The 19,085-nt window shown below is 36.7% G+C and overlaps 1 long non-coding RNA gene across 1 annotated transcript in view; it reads left to right on the plus strand.

The window, feature by feature from the left end:
• LOC123608867 overlaps positions 1–19,085 on the plus strand; it is a 101,036-nt gene that overhangs the window by 9,933 nt on the left and 72,018 nt on the right. The window lies entirely within an intron of this gene.

Below are 19,085 nucleotides of genomic sequence, written 5' to 3' on the forward strand. Positions count from 1 at the left end.
GTGTGTGTGTGTGTGTGTGTGTGTATATAAAACATTGTGTATATATACATATGTATATATATATGTATATACACACACATATATATACATGTGCACATATACATATATATACCATATCTTCTTTATCCATTTATGTGTCAATGGACGCTTAGATTGCTTCCATACCTTGGCTATTGTAAATAATGCTGTGATAAACATGGTGGGGGGGGCGCAAATATCTTTTTGAATTAGTGTTTTCCTTTTCTTTGGATAATCATATGACAATTCTATTTTTAATTTTTTGAGGAACCTCCGTGCTGTTTACCATAGTAGCCGCTCCAGTTTAAATCCCCACCAACAGTGCACCAACAGTTCCTTTTTCTCCGTATCCTCACCAACACCTGTTGCTTCTTGTGGTTTGGATACTAGCTACCTGACTGATTTGAGGTGGTATGTCACTGTGATTTTGATTTGCATTTCCCTGGTGATGAGTGATGTTCAGCATCTTTTTATGTGTCTTTTGGCCATCTATATTGTCTTTTTTTGGAAAAAATGTCTATGCAGAGCCTCTGTTCATTTTTAATCAAATTACTTGGGGTTCTTCTGGTGTTGAGTTGTATGCGTTCTTTATATATTTTGGATATTAACCCCTTATCAAATATATCATTTGCAAATATCTTCTCCAATTTGGTAGGTGACCTGTATGTTTTGCTGATGGCTTCTATCACTGTGCAAAACCTTCTTAGTTTGTTGTAGTCTCTATAGTTTAATTTTGCTTTTGTTTCTCTTGCCTAAAGAGACAGATCCAGAAAAATGTTGGTAAGGCTGATGTTCAAGTGATTGCTTTGAGATAAGACAATTTCAAAGGTTTTTGAAAGCTGTTGTCATATGGTCTTTCAGAAAGTCTATCCTGTACCAATTTGTATTTCTAGCTCAATATTTCTTTAAGTACAACCATTTATGAAACCTTTTATGCTCATATTTTACTAAGACACTTTTTTCAAGAAATTGACCACTTATGTCTAGTCCTGCATTATAAGCAGAATGATGAAAACAACATCTAGACCTAGCCTTTTATTCTTATACTGAATGAAGGCAAACTGGAAGTTACAGTTTAAGAATGTACCTATTTCAGCCTTGTTGATATGATTTTACTCTTTGCCTTAATATCCTGACTTTTCCACACTCACAAAGTCCTCTTGGATTTGTAAAGCTTTCACTGCTGCTGTGTCACTTCTCATTTCCTACACTAAAGGCTGCATCTAAAGATGTCTCTCTTCTTTAAGCTACTTGAGCCAGTAGAATGGAGCCAAAAATACACACTTTGACAAAACTACCAATGCTCAGTTGGCATTGGTTATATACACACAGAAGTGAACAGGCAGGTGAGTTTTGGCTTTGGTCGTGTGGTGTGCCTTCTCTGCCGTGAATGTATGCAAGTCTATAGGTGGTGTGAGGTGGCTGTGGTCTTAATGATGACCCCCTTCTCTCTCTCTCTCTCTTTCTCTCTGCCCCCCCTTCCCCTCCTTCTCCCTCTTTCCCCCTTCCCCTCCTTCTCCCTCTCCCTCTCTCTCTCTCTCTCTTTCTCTCTCCCCCCCTTCCCCTCCTTCTTCCTCTTTCCCCCTTCCCCTCCTTCTCCCTCTCCCTCTCCCTTTCCCTCTTTCTCTCTCCCCCTTTCTTTCTTCTTCTCGCTCTCTCTTTTATGATGAAAGAGTCACAAGAAGGAATGCAATCAATGAGAAAACACTCCAGTGAAGGTAGATGACAAGCAGCTGTTGCCTGATGCCCAAAAATGCACAGATGAGGCCCAGCTTTGTTTTGCATGTGAGTTTGGATGGATCACAGTCTTTAGCACAATCATTTGGGGATAATGTTTCTTTTTTTTAAACTTTTGAATCTCTCAATAAGTGAACAGTAGAAGGGCAACTTGGTCATAAGGTGACGCAGAAAGACTGAGGGTATGAGCTCACCAACATAGGCATGCCTCTATGAGTGTTTGTGGAGTTACCTTAACCTGATCAGACATGAAATTAACTGATAGGTCACTAAATGGTCAAGAATAAAGAACACAGAAAATATAGCGCAGTAACTGAGATATTTTATTACCATGATCTTATTGCCCCTTTGACAGAGGGTAACAGACACAGAGATTTATAAAAATGAAGTCTTCTGATTTTTAAGCTAAGGATCCATATTTCCAGTTGAGTACCTGCATTGACACACCTCCACATTTCTTTTTGAAAAATAGTATTTTATTTCCCTTTGTCTTACATTTCAGCCAAGTTCCTGCATCCTTTCCTTTTTATTAACTGTGGATAGATTCCAACCCATTCACCCTGGTAGTGAAGGGAGATTTTTCAACCTTGTAGCAACTGTTTATCTAATTGCATTTTAATGGGCCGCACATTATTGTTGGGTATTTGGGCTGGGACACAATTTTAACCCTTTTAATCCTTACTTGAGTGTGTCTTGAATTGGTGTGCTGTTGTTATTTACAAACTCCAAAGGCCTGTACACACACACACACACCCCACATACAACACCATGGGAAAGTTAAGGAGAGCTCCTATTGAAAGGAAAGGTTTTGTTTGGGCAGGGAATATCCTGACTCAAGAAAGCCAAAGTGTTCAAAAGCCAGCAGTTTTCTCAGGCTCTATTTTTCTTCGTGAAAATTCAGTCTCAAGAAAGCACACACAGACACACCCACATTCACTCACTCACTCACTCATACCTGTACCTGGGAATCCTAGGCACTTCATAGCCTGAAGCATCATTCCCCAGTATATGAATTGAAAAGGGCTCCCCTAAGAACCCTGTACACTCACACTGCATGTTTTAGGTTCATCGTTGTTTGGGTGATGGTGGTTGGTTTCTGTTGGACCCCAGGTACAGAGACTTGATTTGATCACCAGTGGTCTGGATGAAGCCCCTCAAATATATGTATTTATTCCCTTTTGGCTCCATTTTCTCTCCCCCACCCAGATAGCCATTCTAGTGTGCTAAATATATATCTTTCATTTGAATGGGTGCTCTGCAAGACATTTGGAAAGTGTGTGCTATCATTCTATTAAATTTTAAAAGAGACAAAACATCTATTTCTTTCAGCTTTTAAATGTTTCAAAGCACATCTTGGGTTCTCACCTTTGTACAAAAGCCTCTTGCTCCAATACCAGCACTGTTAGAAATGAATGAATCCCCCTGGGTGACTTTTCTGTCTGGTCCTGGTCTGCCTGTTACTCTCCTAGAACAAGTTGCACAAGTCATTGCTCCTATCCTCCTGTTTCTCTTCCAGCAATTTACCAAACCACAATGAAAATCACACACATTATTTTCAGGAATACTAACTCATGGATAGAATCAGGAAGTTTCCAACAGATTTTTCTTAATAAGCCACATTTGTCTTGACTTTTATTTGTATGTTTTTCCATATCCATCGCCTACACCCTGTGGTTTGTAGAAAGAACACAGACTAAAACTTATGTGTAATCTGTGCTAAGTGCTTGGGAAAACAAAGAAAAATTCTTCCTCTTGAATCACTTCATGTTATCATGTTAAAATTTAGGAAAACACATATTAGAATACAATCAAAGCAATTTTTGATTAAGAATCAAATTTTCCAGATCTTTAGTAAAAGCATTGGGGTTGATGTGGTCAAACAAATCTTCACTCTAGACCTCTTTCCTTTTTGCCACAGATCCATTATTTACAGATTTAACCCTAATAAACAGATGAGGAAATTGAGACTTAAAGGGTACTTACCCATGGCCATACAAGTTTACAGGACTGGATCTATTTTTTTTTTAACCTTAAGATCAATGCACTAAAATGGATTATCCAATGGTTTATTACTATGGTCAAAAACTTGGTTTGACATTATAGGTATGCCTACATTACTCTTCAGTCAGTTACTCTTTTTTTTAAGTTTATTTATTTGTTTTTGAGAAAGAGAGAGACAAGAGCAAGGGAGGGACAGAAAGAGAGAGACACAGAATCCGAAGCAGGCTTACAGGCTCCAAACTGTCAGCATAGAGCCCAACGCAGGGCCTGAACCCACAAACCATGAGATCATGGCATGAGCCAGAGCTGCATGCTTGGCCAACGGAGTCCTTTGCCCAGGCACCCCTATTCAATTATCTTGTCCCATCCTATGTGCCACATGTTGTGCTGAACACTGGAGGTGGAGGGAGTGGCTGGCATAGAGTCTTCTCTAGTGAGCTCGAGGTCTAAGCAAAGCCAGCAAGGTGCTTACCTGTCTAAGCTCAGGCATTCTTACTCAGGCAAAATTCAGTAAAGTGCAAATCAAGGGCATCCTAAAGGGGAAAAACATGCAATAAGGAAGCCTGAAGAACAATGAACACAAAATTGAACCCCCTTTTGGTGTACTGCCATATCAACTGCTTTTTCTGCAAAATGAGTCTCCCATTCCTGACTACAGACATATTGGACTCAATCTCATAACTTTAGATCAAACGTGACATACTGATACACATTTTTTTATCCTGATTACCCAAAACAACGATTTGGATTTTAGTATCCATTTCCTAATTTTATAGACATAAAAACATATTAGAATCGGCTTCCAGTTAAGAGGAAGGCTTCCTAAGATCCATGTAATGATCCATTTGTTCCACTCTTCAAAAAACTCTTCATTGAAGCCCATAAAGCAGCAATATATTAATATCAGGAAAGTGCCTTTTTGAAAGTCATTTCCTAGAATTTTGTGTCCGTAACCTAGAATTTACTGCTCGTGAGGCCATAGTTAAGATTCCTAGCCTGTCTGATGCTACCAACCAGGTCATCAAATGCTATAAGCAGCATCCTAACAAAAGAGACACGATATGGAAACAAATATCGGTCAAGAGGCTCACACGGGTCACCTCCAGGTCACTCATCCACATGAGCAGCATTTTATGATTTGGTTCAGTGCTGCCCTGAGGTACACATTAACTTTAACTGAAGCGAATTGCTGAAAATTTCCTCAGAAATGAGTCCAAGCAATTTCCCTTCTTTCTTCATTTATAATGTGTTGACATTAATTAGTGCCTAATTCCTGGAGTGTGTTCAGGCTTCAGTGACAGACAGAAAGGAACGATTTCTGAGCAGATTAGGCACACAGCCTCCTGGCACAGTTCCAGGGGATAGAGGTACAGCCTGCTGCTCTCAGGAGCAGGTCCTCATCAGGCTGGCCCACATTCCTCATTAGGACCCAAAGATCTTAAAAAGAGTACAGGAAATGTTTCTACTTAATAGTAATAATCGCTTTTCCTTAAGAAACTCAAGACTCTGAGTTATTGGCTAAGATCTATGTAGAGAAAAAAGGTAGAGTCACTTAATTACCATGCATGGTGTCTGAGCAAGCCAATGTCATAAGCAGGTCTGATTCCAGCACCTTCTGGCTTTATGTTATTTTAAATTTATATATTTCTTCATGTATCCCTGATCCCACATCTGCACAAGCAGCTTCTATGTTTCAATGTAAATGAGCGTTCTAAAGGATAGCTCTATAACATCGGTTGGTCTATATTTAGATTAAAGCATGGGGAGACTGGAAGAGTACTATGGGGTATTTCATGTATATTATGTCTTCATCTAATAAAGGAGGCCCTCTCTTTGGTCAGAGAGCTGTGAGGTTCCTATGCCATTACAGAGCTTCACTGGAAAATGTTATTAAAGGCTGCTGTTTTCCCTCATTCTACTATGTTAAGATTTTCATTTACAAACCATTTTTTGATTATTAAAAATATGGAGACAGAGAATGAACACGTTACTAAATGGCAAGTATCAGGGAAGACAACCAAAATTATGCTTTTGAAAAGCAAGTGTGAATACTACACTGATCCTAATAAGTGATATAACAGTGAACAGCCTAGAGAAGTAGAAAAACACCCAGCAACATAAATAGAACCTGAGTGAAACAGAGAAAAACTGATTGAGATTTATAACCTAGCCCCACTTATGAAAATTAAAAATGCAAGGACACAAAACAATACACATTTGACAAGAGCACATGCAAAGATACATAACAAACACATTAGGTTATTTTTTGGAGGAAAGAAAGAAATAGGCATGGAAAATGGGAACAAGATAAGGAGATGGAGAGGCTTCCCCAGGAATATTAATTATAATGAGCTGTAAGATGAGGGATGCAATTAGCTCTGTGTGTGTGTGTGTGTGTGTGTGTGTGTGTGTGTGTGTGTGTCCCACTAATGTCCCAAGCAATATAGAGAGCTTGGAACTTTTGGCTTCCAGTTTTAATCCCATTCTGTGCTTTATTAAGATATAAGGACTGTGAACCAGCACATCACAAACAATCTCCTTGCTATGAATGTTCATAACTATCATTGTTCATGGTATGTTTTAAATACACAAAGCCATTTTATTACAATACTACAGAGTCACTTGTAGGAGAGGAGACTATGCCTCTGCTATACACACTGAATTCTCAGATGTGATACAGGAAAAGCGCCACTTTCACGCAGAAACAGAAAGAAGCAAGTCTTTGAATCCATGTGATTTTCTTGCATTTCTTTGAGCTCTTTTAGTTTGCTAGCATCTATTAGAGAAGTATCAGCTAAACTTGAGCAACATTCAGGCAAAAGCAAAATTACCTATTACAGTGCATTTATTTCCCAGCCGAGAAATTTAGATTCACTAGTCAGAATATATATATTAAAGAAATATACTGTTTTTTGCAGCGAGACAAATATTCTCTTGTTATCTTAAAATTTAGCCCACAGTCCAAGGTGTGAGTGCCCATATTCATCCAAGGCCTTTAAGATAGTCTAACATTATGAATAACTTGTCCAGAGGAGGAGGAAATAGTGATATTATTAAAGCAAGACTTCACAGCAATTGTAAAAATAGAATCCTACTGCAAATTAATTTTTAAAACAACTAATGGATATTTTAAGCATCAGCTTTTTTTTTGGTCTTTTTTTCCTACATGTTTTACGTGAAAGTTTAATATTTTAGAAGCCTTCAGATTTTATTTTACCAAAACATAATCCTTATGAATACTTACCAATGGAGACCTCTAGCCTGGAGCTTCCTTTCAGAAAAGAGTCTGAATATTGAAAATTTAGCAATCCAGCTTTTAAATAGTTGAGATTGTCAAGGGGATGGGTACTCTATCATAATGGAACATTAGCTTCACTTGAAAAGTATACATTTATGGTTCTCTTTATATGGCATCATTATGATCTTTACTCCTAGCATTGTTATTCTGCAACCAGAGTATGAAAATAATACAGAATAAGTGACAAGAGAGTTCAGTTGCCAGTGACTTAGAGTTGTAAAGTTATTGGCTATTAGATTTTGAATACAGCATAAAAAGGAAATTATTATCTGTCATTGTCAAAGAAATGTAGGCTGCACTTCACATAATTAAAGTAACTTCTAATTACATGAGATTGGATTTGCTTTCTCCATAGTTCATTACAAATCGAATGAGTCAAAGAATTCATCCATTCTTTTTTTTAAATATAATTAGACTTGTGCCTTTCTGAACAAGATATATGACATAGCTGGAATGTGTGGGTCAATCTAGTGACATGCACAAAATGAAAGAAAGTTCCAGCATTACCTCCTTCAGAAGTTGGAAGTTATTTTGAATAGACTACTGGGCTTTTCTCTCCCTCCTAATGTAACTTGGCCTATACAGATTCTTTTCACTTAAACCACTGATCCATTCCTTTAAACCCTTATTCACAAAGGAACCCTAATTGTACAATCAAAACAATATTTATTAAGCACTCACAATAGACCAACCATTGTTCTAGACTCTGGAGGTGTGTCTCCAAACCACCTGCAACTGAGTTACTGGAAGTAATGCAGACAAACTGATGACCACTCCCCAGCCCAGACTAAGTAAATCAGATCTTGAAGGGTGGGACCCAAGAATCTAAAATGTTGACAGTACTTCAGGTAGGCAGGAGATGAGCTAAATGGGTAAGGAATATTAAGGAGGGCATTTATTGTGATGAGCCCTGGCTGTTATACGTAAGTGATGAATCACTAAATTCTACTCCTGAAACCAATGTTACACGATAGGTTAACTAACTAGAATTTAAATAAAAATTTGAAGGAAAAAAATAAACACATTGAAAAAAATTGCATAATGCTAAAATGACCAAAATAATTTGTTTTGTAATATCTGCTAACAATATTTTCTGGGTTTTTTTTTTCAAAAATAATTCAACCAGCTCTCAAAGTATCTACCTTGTCCTTAACATCAATTTGCATCTGTATCTCTATCTACCTCAAATATATAAATTGTTAAAAGTATTTCAAATTATTTTGAAAATCCCAATAAAAACATTTTGTGCCTGTCAACAAGGCCTAATAAAAACATGGGAGTACAGATAGAAAACAGCAGGTCCAGATCCAGACTTACAGTCAATAAAATCTGAGCAATGATTTGTGTCCTTTCTGGGATAAATCATTTAATTGCCAATGCTCTACTACCTATCTTTTCTTCTGACATGGCAAACCCCAAAACCTCATGTTGAGTTGGTGGTATCATAAAATATTAGCATCTCTGCAATGAGTAGAACCTTCTTGCCAATCCACACTGGCCATGTAGCATGAGCAAAAAATACATACCCGTTGTTTTAAGCCACTGAGATCTGAGGGGTTGTTTGCTACTGCACCATAACCAATTTATCCTGACTGATGCAAATGATACATCTTCCATAATTTTTCCTATAGGGAGTGTCGTTATCACACATCTTTTACTAAAAAAACCGTGTTAAAATTTTTCCATGTGAAAATCTACAGATAGAGCTTGTCATACAGAGGTAACAGCAAGAGCAAAGATCCTAATACCACAATGAACTTGTCACATTTGTAGAATAGAAAAAAAAGGTCAATGTAACTAAAGAATATGGGAGGGTAGTGGAAAGTGGTGGAGGAGAGTGGTAAGAGGTAACATCTGAGAATTTGTTAGAGATCAGATTATGTAGGCTTTGTGAGCCCTGATAAACACTTTAGATTTTATTCTTTGTACATTGGATGCCACTGAAAAATTTTAAACAAGAAACTATACAGTATGAATTACATTTCCAACAGATCACTCTGAATACCTGGAGGACAGTGCAGAGGAGCACAAACCTTTTTTTTTATTATTATTATTTTTAATGTTTTATTTATTTCTGAGGGACAGAGAGACAGAACATGAGCCACGGAGAGGCAGAGAGAGAGGGAGACACCGAATCTGAGCAGGCTCCAGGCTCTGAGTTGTCAGCACAGAGCCTGACGCCTGGCTCGAACCCATGAACCGTGAGATCATGACATGAGCCAAAGTCGGACTCTCAACTGACTGAGCCATCCAGGCGCCCCCAGGAGCACAAACCATCTTTAGTCTTTAGTCCACTTTATTTGTGTTCCCTATGTAGTCACATTTAATTTAGGTTTTATTAAAATATTATTTCTCCAAAGTCCCAGCAATACTTCTTGCTTCATTTAACAAACAATTTAAAGGCTTTTTACATGACAGACACTGTGATGCAAAGATAATTGGGATGACATATCAAGACCCTGTGGGGAATCTCACCTTCTTTCCAGTGAGTCCTTCCTTTGTCTTCAGCTACCATCAATCTTCTTTGTTTACAGACTTCCCTGTAAATTCCTCAACTTTCTTGGTTCCTTGTCCCTCCACCCACATGCCCCTTCCCCCATGTTTAACACCACTGACCTGACCTTGACTTCAAAGATGTATCCTCTTGGGACTGTCAGAGACTTGGCCCTTTAGGACTTGAGGTGTGTGTTTGTTTGTTTGTTTGTCACCATCCATGAAGGGTGTGTGGGCAGTGTGGGAGTGTGAGAATTATAGGAAACAACCAGATCCCCATGTTGAGCTGAAATCCTCACTGAGCTCTGCTGTGCTGTGACATCAGAGGAGGAAGAAGTACACTTTTTACAAATTGCAACAAGTCACCTGATCAGCACAATTCTCCCCTTTATAGCTGCTGCCATAGTTAGAAACCTAGGTGCATCATATACTTCAGGTCCCATAAGACCACTGTTGCCCCCTAAATAGCTCGGGATAGAGGGGGCTGCCTTTCACAGCCTATCAAAATCCATTTGGAAAGCCATCCCCTTCATTCATCATTTGTAAATACATACAGGCAGTCCTTTCTTTGCACATTTCCAATATACACCTTTCAGTTACCATGACATAGCTAAATTGCTCTGATCCCTGACAACCTGGTTCACATTTCTATTACCACAGTACATTAACTGTGAGTAATTTGTATAAAGTACAAATTTTGCAGCTAATTTTTTAGTCCACAAATCACTGCGTGAATAACAGAGGCATATCCTGATCAATGGTCAATCATGTCATTTCTTTCAAAATTTGTCAGTGATTGGTTGGTTACTGTCTATGTTATTCAATTCATGTACAGGCAGCAAAGCATATAGTTTTGCCTCTTTGCCTCCCAGTGATATATGCACGTGAAATTTTACAATAATGGATAATTAAGAGAAGGACTTGGCCAATGAAGATGAAAGTACAGCAAAGAAATGAAAAGTAATACTGCTGAAAATGAAATCTAACATTATGGAGTTATAGGAGAAATAGGTAGTGGTGGTAATCTTGATACTACCACTGATGGACATGCTCTAGGTGTGCAGTCAGAGGAGTTTAGGGAAGGCAAACGTATGGACATAAATGAGGAAAATGGTGACAAACAGGATGCAGGTGTCCCAGAGGAAATGCCCGATGTTGGCAAGACCCTTCATGTGAAAGGCACTCTCAGCGATAATACCGCACATTGAAAGAGCCAATGATTAAATGTTAGAAGCTGATCAAAATTTGCCAAGGCAACGAAAAGATGCCTTGAATACATTGTAAGTTATTTACAAGAAGGCAAGCATTGTTCAAACAACTTTTGATGACTTTTTTATAAGGAAATAAAACATGGAATTCTCAATATCTGTAATATGTTACATTACAATATACTGAATAAGCATTACTTTTGTTATTCTTTTTAATTTCATTATACAAGTACTTTTATGTGTTTTAAGTTTATTTATTTATTTTGAGAGAGTGCAAGTGGGGAAGGGGCATAGAGAAAGAAGGAGAGAGAGAGAATCCCACGCAGGGTCCTCATTGTCAGCGCAGAGCCCAATGCAGGGCTCTAACTCACCAACCTTGAGATCATGAACTGAGCTGAAGTGGATGCTTAACTGATTAAGCCACTCAGATGCCCCAATAGTACCTTTATAACAGATAGAGAATTTTCAATTTTTGGTAGAAATTTTTAAAGGTCATGGAACAATCTTACATTTTCTCATTCATTATGAGTATTACTTTGTATGGTTGCAATCAGCATGGCTGTTTTCACAGTCCTGCACTCCTGTTCAAAGCGAGAATTGCCTGTACTGAGAAACTCAGCATGAATCCATATTTCCCTCTCTCTCTATTCTATGGAGGTTGTAGCTTCTGTTTAAATGTATTTTGTCTTAGAAGCTTGTTTTTATTCCCCTGTGTTGTTCTCTAATGCTGGTAAGTGATTTCAAATATAATAATTTTATGGGGATAATCTTGCTAGAATATAGAGCTTGTATATGCTACTCACTCAATTCCTTTCAAAATTTTCTCTTTTAGCTAAAAACTGTTTAATAGTGATTGTTTAACAATAGCAATAAAATTGGAAACTAACTCTCAAAAATTAGGACATTCAGGAAATAACATTTTGTTTCTGCAGTGAATTATTAACATCTATTTAAAAGAATCATAAAGAAGAACATTAAAATCATGTGAAAGAATTTTAGGAATATTTCACTAAGTGGGAAAATCAAGTGACAAAATCCTTTCCGACGCGATTCCATTTTTTGCAAAATATACATGTATGTGTATGCATGTATATACATGCTCATGTGTGTATATATGTACATAAATAATCATAATGAAGGATATTATCAAAATGTCAAGGGTAGTCATCTTTAGATGGAAGGATTATAAGAATTTTTTTTCCTGTTCTCTGTGTTTTCTGATTTGTCTACAACGAGAATATAACACTTTTGCAGGTAGACTATTTCAAAAAAATTCTGCTCTTACCACTACATTTTCTTAATATTATAGTAATTAAAATGAGCAGTAAAGCAGACATTAAGTTGTGTTTTTTAACTGTCTCAACCTTTCCTACTTGCTTCCTTCCTATCACAGACTCAAAACATTCCCTAATGAGTCAAGCAGCCCTGATTATGCTAACTCTGTAAAAATAATAATAATAAATAATAAATATATAATAACAAATAATAAATATATGTGTGCATATATATTACATATATGTATATATAATAAATATATATATGTGTGTGTATATATATATATATGTGTGTGTAATATATATATATATATATATATGTAATATATATATAGAAAGATCAACTCTTCCAGTATCAGAGGTGAAGCATGTAGGAGTTTAAAAATATTCCAGGAGTCTCAAAATTCAAAAGGTCAAATTTTCTTGCTGCTAACTTTTAATGTGCCCTGTCCCAGGCATTGCCACACCCAGGCATTGCTGATGGATTGAAGAAACCATCTGTACAGTGTAGATGGCACTGCCTGTGTCTGATTAGTTGCAAATGACAAAATCCACATGGTTATATAAATCAGGAAAATGGTAACCAAGGCACAGATGTTTATAATCTTCCTGTGCAGTCCTATAAACACAATCTGTCAGGAAAACAATGCCTGCTGGACTGTTTCTCACATTCACACACTCAAGTAATTTTCTAAAAACTATTTATTGAGCATTTACTATGCGCCAAGTCCTATGCTTAACACTGAAGTTCATTTTCTCATTTAATCCTCATAAGACCTCTGAAAACAGGATACTCTTATTTTCACTTTATACATTTTATAGGAAATTACAGCTCAGAATGTTGGGTAACCCGTACAGGGTCAGACACGAAACACATAATAATAAACACTTAATGAACAAGATTACAGGATTTTATTGCAGGCTTATGTGTCTGTTTATTTAGAACCATATTTGGTTTAAAAAAAAAAAACTTTTCCTCTTCAAACAACCAACAAAATATGACATGATAACTAGTTGTAAAACAAACAAGTGACTGGGTGTAAAAATTGTATTCTAGAAAACCCCACGTATGTATATTTATTTGGTTCAATTCTTACATAATTGCCAATTGCTTATAAAAAGGCAACAGATTTTATTTAAAGCATAAAAATTTTAGCACTGTTTTTAAAAGCAGCTTTGGATACAATTTGACAAAACTGTAATGAAAAACAGTAAGGGGACAATAAAATAACTTTTTAGTTTTACTAAGTAAGGAAAATTGTTTTGATGAGCTAAAAAGACTATTTTAATTAGAAATCATATGACAACAGCAAAATCACCCAAAACCATTTCTTTTAGACAATTCAGTGTATCTCCCACCTTTTCAAAAAAACAAAATTCTATCATGTTGATGATTCTTAGAGAAGACATTACTCCTATACTTCCGTAACTGCTATATTCTTGCTGATTGTTGGTTCTCACTGCCAAAGCTCAAAGCCCTTTTTCTTCCACCTTGGCCTTCCATCTCTGACCTTTCTAGTCTTCCTGAAATCAAATTGCCAAATCCTGTTTTCTCCTTACAGAGCATCTCCTACTCCTCCTAATGTAATTTCAACTGACAGGACTGAGCTACAATGTTCAATAATATATCTGCAGATGAAAAGAAGGGTGGCCCGAGGGGTTCTCCAAGGAAGTTTCCAATTGGACAAACCAAAGCAGAGAAGGCCTATGCCTGTCCCCACCCCTGCGTGTATGAGTCACAATTGCTAGCCATTTGCATCCATGACTTGTTCCTGGCCTCCAGTGTTGGGTGCTCAGGCTTCTCACTTTTAGGGAAGCAGATTATTTTTATTAGTAATGATATTCTCATTATGTGCCAGGCACCTTGCCAAGTGCTGTTATATGTCTTTATAGGACTTATCTAATTATACTATATATCTTTCTGCTTTCTGCATCCAGGGAGATTAGCTTATTCAGTGGCCTAAATCGTGATTAAGAACAAAAACAGGACGTTGTTTTCATCTCTTCCTCATTGTTTCACCAGTAAACTTTTAACTGAACACCTGCTATGTGTTAAGAACTGCATTAAGTATAGATCTAATCTTTAGGAATAACGATGAAGCGGAAACATACAAATAAATACTATAATGTAAATATATTAAGAAATATATATATAATTCATATTCCAAAAATTCATCTTTTAAAAATGTACAACTCAGTGATTTTTGAGTTTATTCACAATGTGCAACCATCTAGTTCTAGAACATTTTCATCATCCCCAAATTAAACTGTTATCTATTAGCAATCATTCTCCATCCCCTTGCCTCTGGAAACTACTAATCTACTTTCTGTCTCTATGGATTTGCTTATTATGGACATTTCAAATAAATGGAATCATATTAAAAAAAAAAAGAAGAGAACGGAAAGAAAAGAAATATGTAGAAAGAAATCATATTTATGAAATGGGGATTGCCTGAGTAAATTAGTTAAAAGCATCTTCTACCTTTTTTAGCTTGCTCCTTTATTAGAGTTCTATAATGGGGTGGCCTACAAAAGAATTTTTATCACCTTGAGTCAGTCATCTTGCTACAGAGCCGTCTAGAAAGATCTGAATCACAAATATGTGCCAAATTACTCTCACATTCAGTCCAGTATTTAACACCCTGCCTCTCAGCTCTTTCTTTGGCCAACGTTAGCTGTCACTCACAGATAAATTATGTTTTTGACAAATAGTTATGGATATGTATATATGATCATGTACATAGGAAACAACAAGGAGAAAATTGTATATGAGTTATGATCCCATATTGAAACAAAAATAAAAACCCACTAGGTAAACACATATATGCAAAGAAAAATATTAGGAAAAATGTGATACAGTATAGGATAATTGGATATTTTGTTTTTCTCTATATTGTGCATATCAATAAATATAACCGTTTAGGAGTTTTATAATCAGAAAAAGTAAACATTTTTATACATATTAAAACCAAAAGAAGAATGATATAAATGTCTGCTTGGTATAATATATCTCTCTCTAGGGGCGCCTGGGTGGCGCAGTCGGTTAAGCGTCCGACTTCAGCCAGGTCACGATCTCGTGGTCCGTGAGTTCGAGCCCCGCGTCAGGCTCTGGGCTGATGGCTCAGAGCCTGGAGCCTGTTTCCGATTCTGTGTCTCCCTCTCTCTCTGCCCCTCCCCCGTTCATGCTCTGTCTCTCTCTGTCCCAAAAATAAAATAAACGTTGAAAAAAAAAATTAAAAAAAAATATATCTCTCTCTAATTATTGTTTTATTGAGTTTACCAATGAAACAGTTTATGATTTTAAGTAGTATGTTTATATTATTTCAAATAATTTTTTTTAATCCAAAAGAAAACAAGAACAAATAGGTTTTCTTTAAGTAGAAGTTCCTAACTGTAAACAGATTCTATTCACTATCTTGTCATCAGACTTGAATTCACACAAAATGGTCTCTTACTAACTACCTATTAGAGAGGAAAAGAAGAGAAAGTTGACTGGCTACTCAGGTCCCTTTTTGAAGATTATCATTCCCTTCAAAGTTCTTCATCTTCCTTGAGGAGAAATTTAGCATACACACACACACACACACACACACACACACACACACACACACTAAGAATTTATATATTTTTTAAAAGTTCCTTTAAAATATAAAAAGTGCTGGAGCTGGTGATGAGAACAGGGAGTGACTAGAAATGGGCACATGAAACCTGTTTGGAGTGATGGAAATATTTTAGAACTTGATTGTTGTGATGGTCACATAACTCTATAAACTGAGTAATAATCATTTGTACTGTACACTTACAGTAAGTGATTTTTATACCTCAATAAAGCTTACAAAATAAAAAATAAAAATGTATAATTGCATTAGATATAGGAAAAAATATTATAGCATAATAAAATGTTTAAGGAACCCTAAAAGCAATTAAGGAATCCATATTGTATTGAAAGCCATATTAGACAGGCTCAGCTTCATGATTGGGAAGGCCCAGTGCAAAATAAAAATCCAGCACCATTGTTTAAAAATTATTAAGAATTTCAAGATGACAACATTAAACCAAGTATTGGGCTCTTCTAAGTGCTAGGCCCTAGGGGACTACATAGATAACATGCCCCTGAAAACAGCTGTGAAGACTGGAGAAAACATAGGCTGAAACATGGAAAGGAGAAGAATTCTATGGAATTTGAATGGTGCTCCAAATGAAGAGTAAATAGATCCAAAAAGTGGATAGGACTTGGTGGTGATCACCAGGAGAGCTGGAGAACACACATGTAGCAACGTGGTAGATAAGCACCCTCTTCCACTTCTGCTTATGCTGAGCAATAGTTGAGAAATAAGAGAAACATTTATTTCTGGACTAAAGCATTGAATGCAGGAAACGGTTTGCAGAGGCAGAGGAAAGCCCCAGGTTCATGGTATTTACCAAGAGCAAGAGGAACTCACAAACTGAAGACATATTCCCTGCACTTCGCACCCTAGAGGCACAAACTAACCCTCTTATACGATAACTGGAGGGAAGTTGCTCTAATCAGAAACTTCGTACACAAATGGGAAAATAGGAAGTTTAAATACCAGTGTGAAATGAACAAGCAATAATCATAACATTTCGAAAAACCAAACAGTGAAAGGAAGAAACTCTGAAAACCGAAAAATGATAATCTGTGAAAAAATAGAAAACATTTAAAAATCAGCTTAATTGGGGCACCTGGGTGGCTTGGTCGGTTAAGCATCCGACTTCAGCTCAGGTCATGGTCTCACGGTCCGAGAGTTGGAGCCCTGCGTCGGACTCTGTGCTGACAGCTCAGAGCCTGGAGCCTGCTTCAGATTCTGTGTCTCCCTCTCTCTCTGACCCTCCCCCGTTCATGTTCTGTCTCTCTCTGTCTCAAAAATAAATAAACGTTAAAAAAATTTTTTTTTAATTTAAAAAAAATAAAAATCAGCTTAATTAACCTTTGAAAATAAATGTCAGGGATGATCCTAGCTAAAAATATAAGCAAAATAGGTGTTGATGGAATAAAAACATTCATAGTTCTTGTTTTTTAAAACAAGCCATAGACAATGGCTTACCTGTTCAGTCTATTCAAGGGATGTTTTGTGGGTGCCTGGGTGACTCAGTCAGTTGAGCATCAGACTCTGGTTTCCACTCAGGTCATGATCTCAGGATCTTGGGATTGAGCCCCGCATCAGACTCCATGGAATCTGCTTGAGATTCTCTTTCTCTCTCTGTCTCTCTCATCCTCTGCCTCTCTCCCCCAGTCATGTCTCTATCTCTAAAAAAAAAAAAAAAAAAAAAAAAAAGATAAAAAGATGTTTTGATGGATGTTTCTACTTTTAATATATTTTAATTTCTCAATCTTATCCTTTATAGTTAGTGATTTTTGCAGTTGTGTTTAAGAAATCTTTCATTCATCTATGGGGCACCTGGGTGGATCAGTGGGTTGAACATCAGACTCTTGATTTCAGCTCAGGTCATGATCTCAGGGTCGTGAGATAGAACCAGCCCCATGTGGGGCTCCGCGCTGAGCTTGGAGCCTGCTCGAGATTATCTCCTCTCTCCCTTTGCCCCTCTCTCCTGTTCGCTCTCTCTCTGTCTAAAATAAAGTAAAATAAATATTAAAAAACAAAAAAAAACAAAAGGTATCTTTGATTATCCTGAGGTCGAAAAGGTACTCCCATATGTTATCTTGTAAATGCCCTGTTTCTTGCCTTTCACATTTATAACGACAATCCATCTGGAATTGCTTTGTGTGCTGAGTAGGCTGAGAAGAGGGGAGGTTGTCAAGTTCCTGCCCCCACTGCGTGCAGACACTGAATACACCCTCACCATTAATTGAAAGAACTGTTCTTTCCCCACTGCTATGCAGTGCTGGCTGTATCACAGATCATCCACGTAGGAGTTTCCTCCTGGGTTTTCATTTATACTTTGTACAATATCGGTGTCTTAATTGTTCTAACTTCATATTAAAGCTTGATATTCAGTAGTTTGTATCTCTCAACTTTGTCATTCTTAAAAATTGTCTTGGCTCTTTTGGGCCCTCTGATTCTCCATATAAATTTTAGAATCAGCTGTTTAATTTCCACAAAGATAAAACACTGAGCTTTCGAGTGGAAAGGCAATGAATCTATAGATCCATTTAGGGAAAACTGATATCTTTAAAATGTTGAAACTTTTCATCAGTGAACATCCCTCCATTTATTTAAGTCTATGATTGTCTCAATAATGTTTTCTAGTTTTCTTTTTTGAGGATTTGCCTAAGTACTTGAAACTTTTGATGCTATTTATAAAGGGCGTTTAAATTGTTTTTAAATTTTTTTTAAATTTTATAGTCTTTGTTAGTTAGAAATAAAATCGGTTGTTTTTATACCGACCATATCTGTAGACTCCTGGGATTTCTACATGAAGAAATGTATCACCTACTAATAATGACAATTTTATTTATTATTTTCCAATCATACTTTCTTTTTTAAACCTTATGGCTCTGGCAAGAACTATAGTATGAAGTTGAATAGAAGTGGTGAGTGCAAGAATTCTTGTCTCATTTCTAATCCCAAAAGTTTTATAGGGTATGGCTAAGTCAACTTCAGTAAATTATATTATATGGCTTTCCAAAGTAATTTTATGATTTTGTACTTCTAATGGCAGTGCAATATTTCCAGTGGGGATACTAAGCATCTATGTGTATTTAGACTTTTAATAGCCTGTTTTAATATTTCTCCATTCTCCCTTCCATTTTAAAATTCAGCCCCTGGAAGAAAAACAAAACCATTACAGAGATTTGCTTCTGAGCATAAAGTGAGAATCGAGAGGTTTGAGGAGAGGGGTGGGGTTGGGCAGAAAGCAGGATCCAGAAGGAGGTATCTGGTTCACTCCATATTCTCCAATATTGTTACATTCTTTATATCTCTAATATATTCTTGTGTGTTGTTTTTATTTCCAAGGAAAAGAAATTGGGAAAAAAGATAGAAAGGTAAAATAAAAATAGGACTTTAAATGAACAAACCTGAAAACATTAAAATTACTTAAGTGTACATGAGCAAAAATGCATTTTTATCTTTA

Source organism: Leopardus geoffroyi, chromosome A1 (genome assembly GCF_018350155.1).
Source record: "Leopardus geoffroyi isolate Oge1 chromosome A1, O.geoffroyi_Oge1_pat1.0, whole genome shotgun sequence".
NCBI lineage: Eukaryota > Metazoa > Chordata > Mammalia > Carnivora > Felidae > Leopardus > Leopardus geoffroyi.